This window comes from Rana temporaria, chromosome 3 (genome assembly GCF_905171775.1).
Source record: "Rana temporaria chromosome 3, aRanTem1.1, whole genome shotgun sequence".
NCBI classification, from domain to species: Eukaryota; Metazoa; Chordata; class Amphibia; order Anura; family Ranidae; genus Rana; species Rana temporaria.
Window position 1 is genome coordinate 366746976 of NC_053491.1, and position 8123 is coordinate 366755098.

The following is an 8123-nucleotide window of genomic DNA, read 5'->3' on the forward strand; positions in this document are numbered from 1 at the left end:
AGAGCACACTGGGACTCGCATTCAGGTTGCTATAGCCTGACAGATATCCCTGTGCCCACCACAAAGCCAATGTGTACGTGACACCATCATCTCACCTGCCAGTTCTGACTCCTGACCCCTTCAGTCTTCCATTTTACAGAGCCGAGGACATTTCACAAGCGGCGGCGCCGCCCACACCACGAGGTCGTCAGCCCATTGGTTCTTAACACTGGCTATCTTCTCCCCGAATTACGCTATTGGATAAGCGGGCGGGAGTCGGGCGACCACTAGAAAAGTAGATAGTACCTGACCTGTGTGGTTTTTCTGAAACAGCAAGGTTCGCGGGACGGACGGGCGGCTGGACTTTCGCTGATTGGCCGAGTAAGGACCACGGCCTGGATAATGTACACTGGCAGGCTGGCAGCTGTTCTGTGTGATTGACATGTAAGCTGGCCAATCGCAGTTGCATGGCCGGCCCGCAGCCCTCATTCTTACTGGCACCGGCTGTCCGTAACGGACATTCACGGACACCCCGAAAATGGGGTGAAATTACCGGACTGTCCATAAATGAACGGACGGTTGGCAACACAGCCTCCTATTTGTAAGTCATCCTGTGTCTTTTAGGGGCACACAGTGACTGAGAACCCCAGTCTGGTCTCCCAGTACAACCACACCAAACTCAGCATTTAGTTTTACCCCTGCTATTCTGGGGCTTATATATGTGGTTTGTGTTGACAGAATGAATGGGTTCTTTTACAGTAATATTGATGACCAATATCCCTCAAGAAAGATTTGAAGATAAATATTTCCACCTTTCAGACGGCTAGACTATTGTAGGAGTTTCTCATAGACCATTGCTAGATAGTTTGAGGTGTGTGTGTGGGGGGGGCGGTTGTTATTGATTTCTGCCTGCCTTGGGAGCAACCTATTATGGGATGTGTATGTAGATTAGCTGCTAGAGGGGAGGGGGGATTTCTCCTGCAGCCCTTCCTAAAGGCTGTCTGTGTGTCTCTTGTTATTGAATGTAGTTTACCCCGCCCTGTGTCATTATGCAAAGAAGGGGGGATTGTCCTCTGAGTGTATATCTCTTTGTGCCTTTGTTTGAATAAACAGTCTTATGTTGCGCCATTTTACACTGATGTCTCAACAAGTGGGTGTGCTAAGGGTCTTGGATAGGGCTGGTACCGGACAAGGGAAGCTTATATGGCGGACATACTCCTCTTGAGTACGGGGTCCGTCTCAGTAGGTTATGGTAATAGCAAGAAATATATAGCCTAAACTTTTTTTTTTTACTATTATGGGCCAGTTTTTCTTTGATAATAATAATAAAAAAAATCTGGCTTCTCGGCCTTTTGGCTAAGATCAAGTGTAGTATCTGTTCTTATCAGTTGCCAATAGGTGGTGCTAAGCTGACTGTCCCCGGTACCCTGTGGCAGGGGGAAAGGGATGGCAGTCGGCGGACGCTAAGCCTGTTGGTGTGGAGGTGGAAGCCTTCTGATGTGGACAGAGAGGCATGAGGTCGAAGCCAAGAGGCCGGGTCCCTGGCCGTTGGCCTGGATTTGGTGGTATCTGCCCCAGTCAGTTGTTCTGGAGGGAACCCTTGCTTCTCCTTTAACCGGGATGGAGCGGGTAGTACTTCCAGAATGTGATTAGGTGGGAGAGATAGGGGTTGTGGGTAGAGTCTGCGTCAGTAGGCTCTCCCCGACCTCTTCTCCCACCTTCCTGGCTGGGAAGGGTGCTGCCGGTCCGGACCGGGGGCTAGGGACCGTTGAAAAGCCCGTGGAGATTGTGCCCCTGGAGTGGCAGTCCAGGGGTGCCATACATTGCACGAGTGTTTGAGGGGCACTCATCGTGTGGCACCTTCAGGTCACTGATCTCCACAACACACTTTTCACACCTGCCGCTTGGGCCGGGCCTTTTGGCTAGGACCAGTGGAATTTTTATCCTGGCCGGAGGGCCGGCCAATGTATTTCACATTGGTCACTTTCCTCACCTTCCTTTTCCCCACTTTCTTTTATTATTTTCCCCTGTTTGTCTTGTTTTGTCACTTTTTCTGTTTGGTGCTTGCACTTTTAGTGTGGCGAGTAGGGTGCTGGTCCTCGGGCCGGTCTCTGAAAGTCTTGGGAGTTGGTGGACTCGGCCTTCTGGTTAGGTTCACCGGCTCTCATGGGGTCTCCCTTCGGGGGAGCCTCACCGAGGAGGGTTCTGTTCCGGCAGTCCCTCTGAGGATGTTGGGTCCTTGTGGCTTCGGCTGCTTGGACCAAGATGGGTCCATATGGCTTCGGCTGTATGGACCACAGTAACTCTAGTCCCTGTCAGGAGCCTAACGCCCCGGGGGATCAGAGACGGGTCCTCTTCGGAGGACCACTGACGTATGCACCCGTCGCAGTTTTTTGTGATTTCACTCTTTATGTGTGTGCACATTTTTCTCTGCACCGGGTGGAGTTTTTGAGTTGTGTTTTGCACGCCACAGGCTTTTCAAAAAAAAAAAAAGAATCAGGAGATATCCATAATCAGTTACTATCAAATGAAAGCCCAATTTTTCATACAAAACCAAAACAAGGTATAATCCATCTGAATACACTAAGTAGTTGTGATTATATGTACAGTTTTACTAACACATGTCAAAGCTGCAAAACTGTGTTCAGGCGTTAAGTTTTACACTTCATCATGAAGGGGTTAACTGTGTATAAATACATCCAACAAATTACGCCTTTTTTTCAGGGCTAGAATATGGTGTCACCTTGACTTGGTGTTTGGTGTGCAAGTCTACGTGAGATAGCGATCAGGGACCTAGAGTGACAGAGCTGTTGCTTTCCTCTCTTGGTTGTATTCCAAGAATTACCAGCTCCATACCATTCATGGTATCTCATCTCTATCTCACACTGAATTGCACACCAAGCAGCAATTTTGAAGAATAATTCTAGGTATGGTAATTTTCACATTGGTCCATCTTATGTATGTGCCATACCTGTGAGATCCCCATAAAAATTCAAAATCACTACAGTAGGCATCCCTACTCCAGTAGATTCCAGATCCTGTGCTGAGACTGAGGCTGCCCTACTGTATTGTGAACAAGGAGGTCACTCACTTAGTGCCATTTAGAGAACACTTTCTCTTTTCTCAATGAATGCAGTGCATTCTCTGGTTGGTCAAGGTGGGACAGTGACTTCACAATCTCCACTTTGTCCAATTAGAGAACACTTTGCATTGATGGAGAAAATGGAAAGTGCTCTCTGAGTGGCACTTATCCTGAGAGAGTGACCTCCTGAGTTCAGTAAGCAGAAGGGCAGTGTTTTGGCACAGGACCTGTAAGCTAGTGGAGGTCACATAGTGGTGCCTACTAAAGTGAATTTCAGCTTTCATAGAGACCCCACAGGTATGGTATATGCATAGATACATTTAGCTAGATTCAGAGAGATGGCCGCAACTTTGCGGCGGCGTAGCTTAGCGTGTTTAGGCTACGCCGCCGTAAGTTAGCGAGGCAAGTACTTGATTCTCAAAGTACTTGCCTGCTAAGTTACGGCGGCGTAGCCTAAAGCGGGCGGGCGTAAGGGCGCCTAATTCAAATTTGTCTGAGGGGGCGTGTTTTAGGCTTAATCATGGGTTCCTACGTGCTGAGGATGGCTTGTGCTTTAAAGCACAAGCCATCCTCAGCACGTAGGAACCCATGATTAAGTCGCGTGCCTGTGACGTAACGCGTAGGGAGGAGCTTACGATCGAATCCGAGTCCATCGGATCGAATTGAGGAGACTGCATACTGAGCGGCGTTTCATGCTTACACAAAGCGGGGATTCGTGAGTGCACATGTTGATGTATTGGATTGCATTATCCAATTGATTTGATTATTGCGCAATGAGGCCTTCTTTTTCTTCCTTTTATATACATACCTGTCTTTGAGTGCCCGTTCATCTGAGTACAGCGGTGAAGTGTTGGATCTGCATTCATAGTGAAGGAAGGCACCGTATGTTTTTCCTGAATGGGACTTTTTTTTGCTAATCACTGTGCACATGTTTAAGGATTTGCCACATGTTTTATATGTATTCAGTGTCACATTCACAGTTTTTGGAGATTGACTCTCCCTGATTAGTATCTACTGATACGCCGACCTAACTCTTTCTGAATCTAGCTAATTGGTCCAAAATTGCCATACCTTACCTTCAGCTTTAGGTCAATTTGACACCAAATTGTATTCATGAAGAAGGAATATAACCCCGAAAACACGTTGTAGCCATGTTCTTTTTTTCAAACAACCGGAAATATTCAGACTATTCTTTATGGCGATCTTCATCCACCACCACAGTCAGTATAGAGAAGGAGTTGCTGTTTCATGTCTTTACTGAGGTCATTGCACAAAGTGTAGGATTCTGCAGCAGGTTCTGGGTTTCTGGGTTTCTGGCCACTCATTGTATAAGAAGTGTATTTGTCTAGAATCATGGTATCTTCCCACAGACGGTTCAGTCCTATTTCCTCCACCTGTGTCTTGTTATAACAGATTGTGCTGACGATTCTGTTCACATCCCTTCCAGCAAGCAGCTGTCCACTTATGTGATGTTCTGTCTGCAAAAATCACTTATCTCCCGTATTGCCGGTTGCAGCGTAGCACCTATTTTTATCTGATCTTTAACATTAAATCCTCAAATATATCATTTTTTTTTTTTTATTTGTCTTGAATCGCCGAGGTAAAAGTGATCGATAAAATGCAATTTTCTCCCCGGCTCGGTGTTTACACATTATCTTCCCTTACACGTGCAATAAAGATTTTTATGCCCAATTTCACAGTCCCGAAACAGTTAGCGGCGTTGGCAGGACCAGCGCTGTGGGAAAGCGCTGTTTGCGGGAATAATGGGATGATTATTTAAAACTGTCGGCATGATCATGAGGAACTGCGATTATCTCTTCCTTTTCAACGTTAAAGGGTCACTCAAAACTGAAAATTGAAATACTAGCATGGGAAACAGTGCAGTCCCGCTACTGGGAACCCCCACCTGTAGGTAATCTTATATTCTCGAAAACACCATTTCCTCAGACATTTGAAAGTGTGGCTGGGTATTCCCATTCCAGCACACTAGGGGCCAGATTCAGGTACAATTACGTTGCTCCCGAGCGGCGTAACATATCTAAATTACGTTACACCGCCGCAGGTTTACGGCGTAAGTGCCTGATTCACAAAGCTCTTACCTGTAAACTTGCGGCGGTGTAACGTAATTCCGCTCAGCGCAAGCCCACCTAATTCAAATGGGGCGAGCACCATTTAAATTAGGCGCGTTCCCGCGTCGGGGAGCCGTAATTTTGCGCAAAGCACGTCGGGAAATTTGAACACGAGCATCAGGCGTCGGGCGTAAATACGCCTAGGTGTGAATGCAGCCTAATTGTAACAATTGCTGTTTGTTGCCCGTATATTGCTCTGTTATTGCAATGATTGGTCATTTGTTGCCCCCTTCTTGTGATGACTAGCTCTTTGTTGTCCTCTTGTAACAATCGCCATTGATAGCCCCCTTGTTTAAAGCGGAGTTCCACCCAAAAATGAAACTTCTGCTTTTCAAAACCACCCTCCTTTCGGTGTCACATTTGGCACCTTTCAGGGGGGAGGGGGTGCAGATACCCGTCTAAGACAGGTATTTGCACCCACTTCCGGGCATAGAAGAGTCACTTCTCAACCCCCCCCCCCGCTGTCTCCTGGGAAACACACTGGTCCCAGGAGAGAGCGGGGACCAGTGAGGGCGCGCCACGCTACTCGCGCATGTGCAGTAGGGAACCAGGCAGTGAAGCCACAATGCTTCACTTCCTGATTCCCTCACCGAGGATGGCGGCGGGGGCAGCCAAGAGATGAGCAATTGCTCGGCCTCTTCTGTCAACGTCGCAGGCACGCTGGACAGGTAAGTGTCCATTTTTTAAAAGTCAGCAGCTGCAGTATTTGTAGCTGCTGGCTTTTAAAAAAAAAATTCGGGTGGACCTCCGCTTTAAAATTGTTTGTATATTGCCCGCTATTATAACAAATGGTTGTTGCCAACCTTCTTTTATTGAATGCCTATTTGTTGGCCACTTATTGTAATTATTGCCAATTTGTTGTATTGATTTTTTGTTTGCTGCCCATTTATTGTAATGATTTATGGCATATTAACCTGCTGTCGTTAGTTGTGACCTCATTGTAATATTTAAAAAGACAAAAATGGAAGGCGCGCACACCTAGTGCATTACCAATGACATTTAATAAATTATAAAATTATGTGCTATATACCATCACAGGGTATATATAAGCTTATACCCCGTGATAGTATGTAGGACATGATTCTACACTGTGTGATTTTATTGCTTATAAGAATTGCTGTTTGTGAGTACCCACCTTTTATGAATGTTATCTTTTATTAAATGTCATTGGTAATGCACTAGGTGTGCGCACCTTCTATTTTTGTCTTTTTTAGTTTCCAGCGGATCACCCCATCTGAGGAAGGCAGCATCCACCCAGTTTTGGGATACTGATGCCCCTGTTGCCCTTCACTTTAGAAAACCCCTCAGCGCTAGAAGTGACTGTCTTTTTTCATTGTAATATTTGGTTGTGGGATGCCTATATCACTATTTTTCAATCAGGGTGTTGCGGAACCCTAGGTTGCTCTTTGCGTTCTCTGAGGCCGGATTCACACTAGTGCGGTGTGAATTTCAGCTCTCTTATCTCTGCAGAGAGATACGAGAACTGTTCAGCAGATCATCTCCGTTTTAGCGGCGAATTTGGAGACCTGGGAGAGGGGAGGGGGAAGTGTATTGAGGTGAATGAGAGAAATCCTGAAGAGAAATGAACACATCTGCGAATCAGATGCGTGCCCATAGAAGATAATGGGCCTGAATTCGCACATAAGCCGCACCGCAATGCCTAGAAAACGCACATGTTTTTTTGGCATTGCGCAGTGCGAATGCATCGCACATATGTGAAACCAGCCTCATTGAAATCAATGTAATTTATATAGGCATAGGTGTGAACCCGGCCTTAAAGTGCTGCAAGCATGGGACCGTTTACCCTGGATCAGCGTAAAAAGTAAATAATAAGGGCCTTTAACCACTTCACTTCCCGCCCATAGACATATGGGTCCGGATTCAGATACAAGATAGGACGGTGTATCTCCAGATACGCCGTCGTATCTCTGAGTGCGGGCCTGTTGTATCTATGCACCTGATTCAGAGAATCAGTTACGCATAGATTTCCCTAAGATCCGACCGGCGTAAGTGTCTTACACCGTCGTATCTTAGGCTGCATTTTTACGCTGGCCGCTAGGTGGCGCTTCCATATAGTTACGTGAGGAATATGCTAATTAGGTATTTACGCCGATTCAGAAACGTGCGTCCCGCCGGTGCATTTTTTTACATCGTTTACGTTAGGCTTTTTTCGGCGTATAGTCACCCCTGCTATATGAGGCGTAGCTAATGTTAAGTATGGACGTCGTTCCCGCGCCGAGTTAGGGCTGGACATCATTTACGTTCACGTCGAATCCAATGCGTCCTTGCGGCGTACTTTGGAGCAATGCACACTGGGATATTTCACGGACGGCGCATGCGCCGTTCACAAAAAACGTAAAATACGCGGGTCATCTTAAATTTGGATAAAACACGCCCACAACATCCCCATTTGAATTAGGCGGGCTTACGCCGCCACACATACGTTACGCCACCGTAACTAAGGGCGCAAGTTCTTTCTGCATACGGAACTTGCGCCCAAAGTTACAGCGGCGTAACGTATCTGAGATACGTTACGCCCGCAGATAGATAGACGAATCTGTCTGAATCCGGGCCATGATGTACACAGATGGGATCTCCCATCTGTCACTCTATTTTTGTTTATAACGCAAAAAATAAAAACCGCAGAGGTGATCAAATACCACCAAAAGAAAGCTGTATTTGTGGGAAAAAAAGGACGTCAATTTTGTTTGGTAGTCACCTTGCACGACCACGCGATTGTCAGTTAAAGCGAAGAAGTGCCGAATAGCAAAACGTGCTCTGGTAAGGAAAGGGGTAAATTCTTCCGGAGCTGAAGTGGTTAAAAAATATAAAAATGAGGGAACACTATCATTTTTTAAATATTACAAAAAAATATAACAAAATATGTAAAAAGGGAATCAAGGCCGCACAAATTCAAAAAGAAAGATAGATTA

The 8123-nt window shown here is 46.2% G+C and overlaps 1 pseudogene; it reads left to right on the forward strand.

Moving 5' to 3' along the window:
• The first annotated feature begins 1315 nt into the window (after positions 1–1315).
• On the forward strand, positions 1316–1446 carry LOC120933954 (annotated as a pseudogene).
• The last annotated feature ends 6677 nt before the right edge of the window (positions 1447–8123 follow it).